The sequence below is a fragment of the Amblyomma mixtum genome, chromosome 3, assembly GCF_055824585.1.
Source record: "Amblyomma mixtum isolate Tamu chromosome 3, ASM5582458v1, whole genome shotgun sequence".
Lineage (NCBI taxonomy): Eukaryota > Metazoa > Arthropoda > Arachnida > Ixodida > Ixodidae > Amblyomma > Amblyomma mixtum.
The window spans coordinates 92,693,617-92,707,068 of NC_143014.1; positions in this window are offsets into that span (position 1 = coordinate 92,693,617).

Below are 13,452 nucleotides of genomic sequence, written 5' to 3' on the forward strand. Positions count from 1 at the left end.
GTTCTCTATGCTTTTCTTCATTATTTGATCTACAGCTGTAGCAATGACGAAGCATTCTGCTGCAAAAATTGAAGCCCACTGAGGCAGCCTGACTACTTTCTCCCGTTTCCCTTGTATTATAACTCCCAACATAGAGTGCTGTTTTAGAACCGTCTGCGTAGAAATCGATGTAATTCTCGTATTTTTCACTTACTGCAAAAACTATTGCTGTATATATTCCTATGGGGTTTGGCTTTTGTGAATGTGTGTCAGTGCGATGTCGCATACAGCATGAAACGTGCACCAAGGTGGCAACGAATCGGGTCTCCGGGCAACACCGGGAAGTGCGTCCAGTATGTTTATTTATTGGCATTTTTCATCGAAGCGGAGAAGGAGTGGTCTGACAGTTTGAGGTTTGCTGGTAAAGAGTATTCTGGATGGACATTTAGTAACTATGGGGTAACACAGATGCTTTGGTAGCTACCTTATTTTTAGTTCATATGCACAGGTAAGCATTGTTCTCCTGCTGTTGAGTGGCGGCTCATTTGCTTCTACGTGAAGGCGACTTATGGGGGATGTTCTGTACGCCCCAGTTGCGAGGCGCAAACCAAGATTTTGTAACTTAGGAGGGTAGATGTGTAGGCCAGTTGGTGAGACATGAAGGAGCTAGACACCGCAGCGGACACGGGACAGAGAAAGAAGACGACACAGGGCGGTACTTGAAACTAAAATTTTGTTTGAAACTTCATGGCTTTATAAAGACCGAGGCACGTGTGATCTTACAATCGGGTAAAAAAGGATGAATGAAAAGCAACAGATAACAACACCTAACTGACAACAATGCACAGGAAAGATATGCGAGTCACAATGTACAGAAATCAGACTTTAAAACGTTATGCAATGCTGATAATGCGAGTCACAATCTACATATACCAGAAGTGTTAAAAACCGTCGACCGCATGTGGAAGCATGAAAACCACAAGACAAAGGAAGAAAAAGAACGCCAAAAGGAAGCCACCCAACCTGTTACCTGTCAAGGAAACCCAGTTCTTTTTGGAGGATGGAAACCGAAGGCGAACTAACGCATTCATCCGGCTGCGAGCGCAAGTGTATTCTCAAACTGTTCACAGTTTCTTAAATTCACTCTAGAACTTCCACAAAACGGATCCATTCAGTTCCTGGATTTAAAGTTATCTTTTAACAGAAGTGATCATGTGTGCTGGGCCTTCCGACCTAGGTCAAAGAAAGCATTGCTGCCTTGATTCCTCCCACTGCAAGGTGGTAAAGCGGGGTATTGCCTCCTCCTGTTTTAGATCCGCAGTTTTAAAATCATGCACTCATATGTTGAAGTCCAGTTTTTCCCTTCAAGTAGAGCGGTTGGAAAAGGCAGAGGTTTCTGTTAACTGCGGTTGCTGAAACAGTGGCCAATAAACTCAGTAAAAAGAAAAAAGTTGCTTCCCAAGAACCAGCCGGCCAGAAGAAAGTGGAAGTCATTCCCTACCTGCACAGGGTTTCACATAATCTCAAAAAGATTTCAGGCAAATATGGCATCGACATTGTATTTTCGGCACCCTGTAAGCTCTCTAGATTATGCAATCTAGAGGGAAAAGGGGATTCGATTCGAGGAACTTGCGGCAAGAAACATTTGGAAGAAAATAAGCGTGTCGCATGTGCAACAGGGGTAATCTACAAGATCCCCTCAGTTGTGGGCGTTTTTATATTGGACAAACCGGTAGGTGCTTAAATGATCGCTTGAGAGAACATGCGCGTTCCTTGGGGGAGGCGGGGGGTTCGAATCTGCCTGTTCATTGCCGCAAGTGTCGGGGTTGTTGCCCTCAGTTCAGCCAGACCCAGATTGTTGGAAGAAGGAAGGGGCAGCTTGAGAGAGAGATTGTAGAGGCCATTGCCATCTTGCGCTCGCAGCCGGATGAATGCGTTAGTTCGCCTTCGGTTTCCATCCTCCAAAAAGAACTGGGTTTCCTTGACAGGTAACAGGTTGGGTGGCTTCCTTTTGACGTTCTTTTTCTTCCTTTGTCTTGTGGTTTTCATGCTTCCACATGCGGTCGATGGTTTTTAACACTTCTGGTATATGTAGATTGTGACTCGCATGATGAGCATTGCATAACGTTTTAAAGTCTGATTTCTGTACATTGTGACTCGCATATCTTTCCTGTGCATTGTTGTCAGTTAGGCGTTGTTATCTGTTGCTTTTCATTCATCCTTTTTTACCCGATTGTAAGATCACACGTGCCTCGGTCTTTATAAAGCCATGAAGTTTCAAATAAAATTTTAGTTGCAAGTACCGCCCTGTGTCGTCTTCTTTCTCTGTCCCGTGTCCGCTGCGGTGTCTAGCTCCTTCAAGATTTTGTAATGGATCCAGCTTTTTAAAGGTACGATGACCTCACAGATCCATATACTATGCAACCATAGTCTAAGGAAGAGGGCACGGCTGAGAGATAGACGTGCAATAGGCACATCCTATCAGACCTCCAGCGTTTTCGTGACAGTACTTTGAGTATATTCAAGGATTGGTTTGCTTTCTTTTTTAGGGGGTTTATGTTCGGTAGGAATGTGAGCGTTTTGTCAAAAGTTAGGCCTAAAAATTTGTGTTTCCGTTTTACTGGAAGTAAGGTTTCATACAAGTGGAGGATGGGATCAATCTGCAGTCCTCTTTGGTAAGAGAAAAGAACAGCAACTGTTTTTTTTTTGTGTGGAGAAAACCTAAGACCATTTCTGTCTGCGCAAATTGCTAATTTGTTTATTGTGAGTTGTATTTGTCTCTCACAAGTTGATAAGCTAGAAGATGTGCATGCAATTTGAAGGACATCGACGTAGACTGGGTAAATAATGGATTGTGGAATTATGCTGCCTAAGGAATTCATTTTTGCTACGAACAATGAGGTACTTAAAATGCATCCCTCAGGCCCACCATTCTCCAGAGCGAAATTCTTCGAGCGGGTAGCACTGAGACGAACTTGGAATGAACGGTTGGACATAAAGTCGCTCAAACTATTCAGCATCTTCCTGCTGATGCCAAGCTCTGCCAGGTCATGAAGAATCCCGAACCTCCATGTTGTGTCATATGCCTTCTCCATATCGAAAAAGACAGCAAGGCAGTGTTGTCTGTGTATAAACGCCTCTCGGACTGTGTTTTCCAGGCGGACGAGATGGTCAACTGTGGAGCATGGTTTTTTAAAACCACATTGGTGGATATCAAGAAGCTCACGGGATTCTAGAATAAAGATTAACCTAATATTGAGAACACTTTCAAAAGATTTGGCGAGACAGCTTGCAATGGTTATAGTCTTGCAACTACCAGGGGAGATTGGCGGCTTTCCTGGTTTTAGGAATGGAACAATGATAGCTTTTTTCCAAGCGGCTGGTATTTTTCCTAGTACCCTTATTTTGTTCAAAAAAATTTACAGAACTTCTACAGAGGGTTCAGATAGATGGGACAGCATTTCATAATGAATTTCATCGGGGCCTGGTGCAGTTTGTTTACCTATAGACATTACACTCTGAATTTTTTGAAGTGTAATCATATTATTGTACAGCTCGTTTCTGCTGCCTGCCGTAGGGAGCCTTTGTTCTTCGGTTGAGTTTTTGTATTTTAATAATGACTGTGTGTAGAGTTAGGAACTCAAAACTGTAGAAAAATGTTGACCCAAAATGTCCGCTTGTTCTTTAATACTTGTCTGCATACCTGGCTCTGTCAGAAGAGGAAGTGTGAATGAGGATTAGCTGCCATTAATTTTTGTAACCTGCTCCCAGATTTTTTTTTATGTTACTGTGCTATATATGGAAGACACATAACTTTTCCAAGAAGTTTTTTCGGCAGTCCGATGTGTATATCGGGCTTTAACTCTTACCTTTTTGAAAATTGTGAGATTCTCGTGACTTGGATACCTGCCAAAAACACTCCAGGCTTTGTTTTGTTGTTTTTTCGCGTCCTACATTCTTGTGTCCACTATACCTTGTGGTGTCTGAGAAAATGCTTTCTAAACTGGCTTTTTCTTTGAACATTGCCCAGCCAGCTAAATGGAACTTCCATCGTCGTGGTTTACTTGGAATGACTGCAGGTGACGATGATAGGCTGATAAAAACTGGAAGGTGATCACTTCCATACGGGTTATCTAAAACATCCCATTTAATATCGCTAAAAACAGACGGTGAACTAAAAGACAGGTTTAAGCAGCTCATTTTCCCAGTGGTTGGGGAACAGTACATGGCCTTTCCTCTATTTAAAAGACATATACATCATTTCTAAGAATAAAATATTTGATTATTTGACCCCTAGAGTCACAGCATTCGCTTCCCCAAAAAGGGGAGTGGGCGCTAAAATCCCCAACTACCGGGTATGGCTCTGGAAGTTCATCAATCAGTTCTTGCAGATCACGGACTGTTAATGTTAAATGTGGAGGAAGGTATACAGAAAAGATTGTTATTGTTTTGCAGCTGACGATGTTGACCGGAACCGCCTCAAGTTTTGTTTTGAGTTTGATTTCTTGAGCAGGGACGTCGCTTTGAATGACAATTGCGACGCCTCCCAAGAGTCTATTTGCCTGCTCGCGATCGCGTGTAAAAGTTTTATAATGTTTCAGGATATTCACGTGTTGTGGACCAAGATTGGTTTCCTGATGACATAAAGCTACGGGCAACATTGACCCTAAAATATGTGTTATGTCGCTGTAATTCCTTAACAGTCCTCTACAGTTCCACTGAACTAAAAAACTTACGTTTGTGTTTTGGGGCGGGAATAAAAAGGAGTTTACTTCGGTTCTGGGCACGTTATCAGGGCACTGTCTCTTTTTCGCTCAAGATAGCTGTTCCGCTGCTGCAAACAGGCGGACTGGGAGTTACATCCATCACCTCACCAGTGCTGGAAGACTGCGGGAAAGCCGCGCGTGTGTGGATTTCAAATCTCCCCCTACAGGGGGAAGTTCTGCGGGATGCCGACCCATGGACCGGCGCTCCCTGCTTCGGAGATGGCAGAGCAGCCTTCGCTGACCCTGCCTGTGGCGTGGATGGCCCTGCCATAGGCTCGGTGAAAGTGGCCTCGACAGGTGCCGGAGGGCTGCATGGTGCACCGCCCCTGCGCCCCGCATCAGCGAAGTTGGATTTTGTAGTGAAGGAGAATGCGTTCGTAAGCCCAAATCGCCTCCTCGCTTCTTTAAATGAAATGTTTTCCTTGGTATTTATGGTGATTATTTCTTTTTCCTTCTTCCAGGACGGACACGCCCTGGAGTATGCAGCGTGGTCTCCTTCGCAGTGAGCGCGCCGTAGGGCTGCGTCACATTCCTCAGAATGGTGGTCCTTTGAAGCGCATTTCGCGCAAGTTTTGCGGCCGCGGCAACTCTGTGAGCCGTGGCCAAACCTTTCACAAATGAAGCATCTTCCGGGCTTAGGGATGTAGTGTCTTACATTTACTTTAAGTCATCCAACTTCGATGGTTTCAGGCAGGGTGATGGTGTTAAACGTGAGGATCATGTGTTTAGCATCTATTTCCTTGTTATCTTTGCGGATCTTGATACTGTGCGTCAATTACATTTGGTTTGGTGAGCCCTTGAAGTATTTCGGTTTCTGTTAGATGGATAAAGTCAATTTCAGAGATTACACCTCGGACTGTGTTAAGAGGTCAATGGGGAGTCATGGAGACAGGCGTGCCCCCTATAGACACAATATTTGAGACTTTCGAGCACTGGATGTTGTCGCGCAGTTCTAGAAGCAGGTCTCCGCTGGCCATTTTTTATAACTTGTAGCCAGGGCCTAAGGCATCTGTTAAGCACTTCGACACAATAAAAGGGGATATTATTCTAGCATGTTTTTCTTCGCTTTCACTATGAATCACATGAAACTTATGTGAATGATGCTTTCTTTTTCTGAAAAAAATCTGCTGCACTGTTCCGCACTCTCTTCAGAGTGGATCATTTTTGGAAGGGGGAGGAGCCATGAAATGTGCATGTTATTCGGTCACGGTGCCAGCCGCCCACCATGGAGCCCAACAAGGAGATGGGACAGGAACTTGCACGCAAGTCCTGCCCACGCCAGCTCCACACCTAAACTATAACCAAATATTACGCAACTCAGGGTAGTTGAACACAAGGTTAACCCTCGCCGCCTGATGATGATGATGAAAACGTTTATTTAAAGCCACAATGCCTTAGTTGAATGGAAGGCTGATCGAATCCCTATTCCGGGACGCCGTTGGTAAAAGCCGCTGTCCGTGCTCTGGCGACGAGGGCTCGTTGTTCCTCGAGGTCCGAGCTGGACAGGGCCGCCTCCCAGCCCTCCCGCGTTGGCTGATTTATGATGTCAATGTTGTCATTTTTCTGACAAGCCCATACCATATGATATAAGTTTGCCTTCTGGCCACAAAATCTGCACTGTGCCGAAAAGGACTCGGGCTCAGTGGCGTGAAGCGTAGCTGTATTATTGAAAGACAGTTTGTAGCCTGCGAAGGTGACACTCTTCTGATTTACTAAGACCTTTAGCGGGCCTCGGGAGTGTCTGACTTTCAAGGCGCAAATGTTGTAATATTTCTGAATATGTTGTTAACGGAGAGGGGGAGCCTGAATCAGTAAGGGAGGACGTAGAAGGATTCTGGTGAAGAAAAGCTCGGGCCGAAGCGTGTGCGCGCTCGTTTCCTTCAACTCCCTGGTGACCTGGTACCCATATTAATTTCTTCCGTTCAGCTGAAGTCGCCGCCTGGAGAAAGGAAAAAAGTCCATAAGAGAGGAGAACACGGGAAAGTTGCGAGAAAGAAAATAGGAAAGCGAAAGATGAAGAGGAGGACAGGAAAAGGCGACTGCCGATTTCCCCCGGTCGGGTCAGGCCGGAGGTGCCGTCTACGGGAAGCTGGGGCCAAAGTGGTGTGTTGCCTCCGCCGAGAGGCCTTAAAGGTCCAAATGCTCGGCATCGGCTCAACCACCATGATCCCCTTTTCCCCGCACACGGCAATGCCACGCATGGCTAAGCGCGGGTGCTCGGGTCCGTCGTGACGCACTGCTCACCATCATCCCCCTGCGGAGATGTCCCTGCCGATGCTCTGGAACCCGTGGTGTCGCAACTCACGAACATCTGCATGTAGCAGGTGCTCCTATGGGGGAGACTACAATGGATCGGTTTCATTTCGTAGTACCATTGTGCCAGTTATGTAGTACTTATAACACTTAACGTGTATTACTTCATCCCGGAATTTAAGCCCTGTTGAAGCTGAGGGAAGACGTCAGACCCCCAAGAATGTGGAACATCTTTAGGTCGTTGATTGTCATGACGTCTGCTAAGTCATTAAAGTCATTACCACTCACTATCAAGTCCACTCCCAGTGGTTAGAAGGACGGAGCAGTTAGTCACCTTAGGCACGCGTGACGTCTCACTGAACGAACTAAATCTTTGCCTACTGAAGGTTATGTAATTAGTCTTACATTCTGACAGCGAACAGTACGTGCGCTTGCCGTGAAGATGTGCAGGAGGGGGGGCAAGCTTATGGTTAGGCATTGGCTTGAGCAGAATAGCAGGGTCACTGATGCGAAAACTCCTTCTGCAGTCGACGTAATTCTCGTCTGGCCGAGAAAGCTCCCAAAGAGGCTTTGCTTCGACTGAACGACTGCTTCTAAAGTTGCGTTGGTATAGTAAAGAAATTAACATTGTAAGTTAAAAGACGTGAAGGACGAGGTGATGATGCAATGAAGTGGCTTTGCATTGTTGGTGGATTTTAGTGTCCATTGAAGCGTTTCGCTTTGCAACTTTCTGCTCCACTCACGACAGGGCTTCAGACATAGTACATTGCTTCACACACTTGTCTAGAGAGCCTGAGCAGAGCACGCTGGCATCGTACATGCATTTCGTAGGGATCGCGCTGAATTTCTTCGCTCTCAAAAAGCTATATCAAGCTCAGCAGGCAGCGACAAATGTCACCAAGGCATGTGGAAGCGCGCCGTTGGCGCGCTGTAGAAGGTATGCGAGCGTATATATGAGTGCCGTCAGAAGTAAACAAGAAACGGTTCTGATATCAAAGTGCACTGACGCACGACCTTATATATTTCAAGTGGCGTATCGTGGCTGTGTGTGGACATTTCAATTTCAGATTTATGTGGCGACACCCTGCGCCTCCAGTTTTTCGATACTCCAGATGCTAGCGCAATTTGGTGGTGGGATTGAGCTTCATTTGCTTCTGACGTCCATTGTATGTCTCCGTCTTTGTTCACATTTTAAGGAACAAAATGTAATACTGACCACTCAGGATCCGATAGGGTGAATTTACAAATTAAATTTACAGCTTCGTATTGGAGGTTTCACCGTGGATAACATTTGCGTGCCATTTTGGCAACTCCTCACTCAGCACAGAAGGAGAAAGACCGCCATCCAAATGACAGATACCTACTCTCCTCCTCTTGCTAGGTAAATGACAAAGAGAACTCGAATTTATCTTATCAAGTTCTCCTACTTCCTGTCTTTCTCTGTACGCTAATGCTTATCCTGGAAGAGAAGCATAGAAAAAAAAATTATTCCCCACGCACAGTTCGGTGCCTTAGCCATGTTCCTATCATTCCTTCCGGAGCACATCTTAGAGGTGCTCGAGGAGAAATGGACGTTGACTGCATTCTCTTGCCACTGACGTGCTACTGCATATACTGGGTAAGGTGCCATCGGAAAATAACACGTGTGATGGCCGCGCTGTTTAAAGCATGTGCAACAAAAGAGGAGCAGAGGTTCGTTCCACTTTTGTTTAGTGGGAGTACAAGCCACTGCACAATCACGGAAAAGTGATGTAGTACGGGACGTGTGTCGCCTTAACAATGCTTTAGAATGACCCAAGAGGTCTATGAATGAGTCAGTGCATGAAGGCAGGCGGCTCTCAAAAGAGGCGATGGGAAGATGGCTTCGCCGTCCGTCAAGTAATTGATCGTTGGATTCTCACGGGATTGGGTAGCTAGGACAACAAATTTGGGCTTCAATCAAATCTATGGTTTTAAACTCGCCGTATCAGGGCTTCAGAAGTGAACATTCTGCCAAGTTATTATTATGTCTTTATTTTTATTTGAACCCTGAGAGGTCAAAATTATTTCTGAACTTTTCCCAGACATTTTTGGGGGTCATTTGCATGACGCTCCTCCTGCGCGTATGCGTAATTTGTAAGATGCTGCAAGACGCGATTCACAAAATACAGTTTGTAAAATACTTGGCTGTATTTAACAGAATCACCCTCCCCGCGACAAATGTTTGTTTTAGGTCCTGTTCTGGTTGGTTTGGTTTATGGGGTTTAACGTCCCAAAGCGACTGAGGATATGAGAGACGCCGTAGTGATGGGCTCCGAAAATTTCGACCACCTGGGGTTCTTTGACGTGCACTGACATCGCACAGTACACGGGCCTCTAGAATTTCTCCTCCAAAGAAATTATAGCCGCCGCGGCCGGGATCGAACCCGCGTCTTTTGGGTCAGCAGCCGAGCACCATAACCACTGAGCCACCGCGGCGGCTAGGTCCTGTTCTATTCACCTGGCTTTTCATGATATTCCGGAGCAAATTAAATGAATTTGCTTGAATTTGATTGTAAGCGTGGCAATTAATGTTGCCGGCTTTTCCAGAAAGTTCAATTATAAAGAGAGTGATGAAAAATATGTGTTTAAACAAGGCCTTTAGAACAGTTAACAGCCATTCCTTCCCACAAAATATCTGCTTTTGCCCAAGAGTCATGCACCATCATGTAGCCGCAAGCAAAGATAACACAAATATCACGTTCCGAAACACAGCTGCGGTTACACCACAGCCTAAATGTACACCGCTTTGAAGCCTTGAAAACACGTCGCATGAAAAGCTCAGATGACATGAAGGTACCAATAGAGCAGAAACAAACTCAACATGCACATAATAGTACAGATCTCTTGCCCATTACAACCAATCAGGGAACACCAAACCAAATCAGGATTTCGGTCTAAACTAGTTGGTTTATTGCTATTAACAGATTAATACAGCGCGAAGGACAGAGGACACGAAAAAAAAAAAAAACACGCAACACAGGACGTGCGCTGACTGCCAACTCTTTATTGTTTCATATACCAGCACGATATGGATCAGTGACACTCGACCATGTGATACGGTCGGGCAATCGACAGTGCGAAAGAACGCCTGCCAAGAGCTCGACGAACTTTATAAAGCAATAAAAAAAATCAGGAGAGATACTTTAGGCTGCTTACACGTGAGAATGCGAAAACATTATATGTAGAACTGCACAAGGTAGATTAGTGTTCCGCGTGCTTCCGATGCTGCAGTGACCAGTGACAGCGAATCCAGCGCGAGGCCCACTTGTAGCTTGATTGCACTGTGTCGCCACCTGGAGTTCCCGTGCACAGTGCTCTGCGCGTGTTGACGTAGAACGATGATGCATGGCACTGCCAAGGGTCGGACGCTGGCGGGCGAAAATCTGGATCCACATGTGCAGGCAATGCATGGTGGTCATGCGCAGATGCGTTCACCACGATGACGTGGCACCGAAATGTGCGCGTCAAAAGAAGTTCTGATACCTTCCGAATTTCGTACCATAGACTTTTGTACTAATGGGACATTTATTTATTTATTTATTTATTTATTTATTTATTTATTTATTTATTTATTTATTTATTTATTTATTTATTTATTTATACAAGTACCTGCAGCGCCCAGGGGCATTATAGCAGGGGGTACAATAACAGTAAACATATACCTAAAATGAGCATGTCACAAATATTGAAAATAAACAATAATGCTTTCGCATTGAACGCACAAATAAAATAACTGTGACCCGTGCGCTCGGAACAGGCCGTACAATAAAGCCAAAGTAAAGACAGCCAAAGCTCGCGAGCTCAATCCGCAAAAGTGATGACCGCAAAAAAAAAAAAATGAAAACAACGTAATTTTGATAGCAATTACAACAGCAATGTAAATGAACGACACCAGTAGTTAATGGATGACACCGTGTCTGTAGAGACACTGTCAAAACCTGTTGTCAATAATACGCAGCCCAAGGGGTTTTGTTCTGAGTGGTGTAGAGTTAGTCGCTAGAACCCCTGGAAGTCCGAAGCTTAGGAGGGGCAAGGACGAGAGTTGCTCTTGCCTTCGAGAGATCTGGCACGCTGACGGCGCTAGGCGAGTCACACTGTAATGTCCACAAGCAAACCTTGTAGGCCTTATATTTATTTGAGAAACGCTGTACTTCACAGCATAGACGTCCTCTTGCAAGCACCTTTTTCTGCGTCCGCATCGGTCGTTACAAAATGTCACCGTTGCCACACGCCGCCGAGGTGAGCCAAGAGACGCGCGATGTGTCGAGCTGCGCATGGCACATGAGCGGCTCGCGGCTTACCGCACTTCCGCCTACGGCATCGACCACACTGGGGTTCGAGAGGAATGGGAACCCGATTGGACAGCAGAAACGAGGCGAGCGTGTGATGGGAGAACACTCGAGCGCGAGTTCAAATTGCCTCTATTTTCTTGCGTACACCCTGAACTATGTAATTTAGTCGGCGTTTATTGAACACAAGAAGATAAAGAAAAAAGAAACGAAGGCACCGTTCTCGATTTGTTCCAGAAAAGCAGTTCAGCTTTAGGCGCTTCGCAAATATAGCTAATCAACAGAGGACCTTGTTTCGTAAGGCCATCTCCATAAAGTTAATATTTCTCGTGGATGGAAAATAACACGTCCTGCTGACGCAGGCAGACAAACTCCAGCCTAATATGTACCGTCTGTCGCAATCCCATCAGCCATGGTAATAGTTGTGTTCTCATTCTTGCGACAGGCGCTGCACGCTAATAGTTTTCACGATTTGAGAGCTATATCAGTCCATTTACTAGGTATACAGTAGATGCCTTCGGGCAAGCGGGCAAGCGGGACGCGTCGAAGAGACAGTGAGTCAAACAACGCTGGAAATTCCACCCATTAGGCTCCGAAACTGCGTGAAGAACTGTTGTTTCAAGGTAGGTAGGAACCTAATTTTCACGTGAAAATTGGCGGTGGAAAATGTCACGGAAATGGCGCTTTCTACCGCGCGGACTTCGTCTAAGAAAAACGTGACATGTAACCCAAAAGCACAGACCGATGGGCGTGTTGGGGTGGCATTGCAGACCACGTACGAGCGCGCACGAACAAGGACAAGGAAGGACGCAGACAACGCAAGCGCTCAGTCAACTTTGGCTCGACGGCGAACTTGGGTCCGAGACTGAGGATGCGATCCACATCCTCCGGTAAACTCACTTGACCAATGGTTCTTACTTGGCACCTTGTCGTGGGAGGTCTCCTGGGGCTGGCCGGATCGAAGATTGCTTAGCTCTTGCTGAGCACTGGAGGATGTGGCTCGCATCCTCAGTCTCGGATCAAAGTTCGCCGTCGAGCCAAAGTTGAGTGAGCGCTTGTGTTGTCTGCGTCCTTCTTTGTCCTTGTTCGTGTGCGCTCGTACGTGGTCTCCATGTAACCCGGCCTTTACTAATTAATTACAGAACTTACATATTGCCAAAATTAGAATACGCAGCAATAGTATGGGATCCCTTTCACCTAAAGGATAAACGTAAACTTGAAATGGTTCAGAGACGAGCAGTCAGGTTCATCTTCAACAAGTTCAGGTCCACAGATTCCCCGTCACAACTCATGGCTGTCAACATACCTACCTTAGAGTCACGAAGATCTATAGCACGACTTAAATTTCTTTTCACGATGTATCATAAGTCACTGAAATTCAACGGACGGCCGTACATTCAACCATACCTGTCACGCGCATCAAGACACCGTCACGCTCACAATTTGCTGCCTTTCCACGCACGCACTAATTTATTTAAAAATTCCTTTTTTCCTCGTACAGTTAGTCAGTGGAACGATCTGCCGGCTGAAATTTTTACACTGACAATTTTGACCAGATGCTACTTATGTATTTTGTAACGTAATATTCTTTCTGTGCCATTTTCCCGTCTTTTCATTCAGTTGTGTTTCTTATGTGTTTTTTCTGCGCAGTAGCGCATGCAAGTGCATTTTTTTCTGATTATGCGAAGGTCGTTATTGTGCAAAATTGAAATGCGAACTTGTTAATTTCTGTTCACTTCTTGCTGCTCCCCCCCATGTCAAACACAAGAGAATAACTTATCACTTGATGTTAATGAAATGAAAATGTTGTACAGATGCCCACCTGCTTGGTCTCCTTGAGACCGCAGTACTTGTAAATAAATAATAAGTAAATAAATAAATAATTCACCTTTCAAGTCTTTCCTTTCAATGCGTAGAACAAGGAAAGAAGGTGTAAGTAATCTGCAGAGATAATTTTACACAGTGTACGAGCACAGAGAAGCGCGCCCTAACTGATCTGGAATTACGCTAGATCTCGAGGTATTTCAGCATGGTGTCGCAGTGTCAGAACCCACACGTAAGCCCCTTTGGAATGGCATTGTTGTTTTCAGGATTCTATTAACCTAAATACTGCGCAGGAACAGGAGGCACTGCTTTACTTCCAT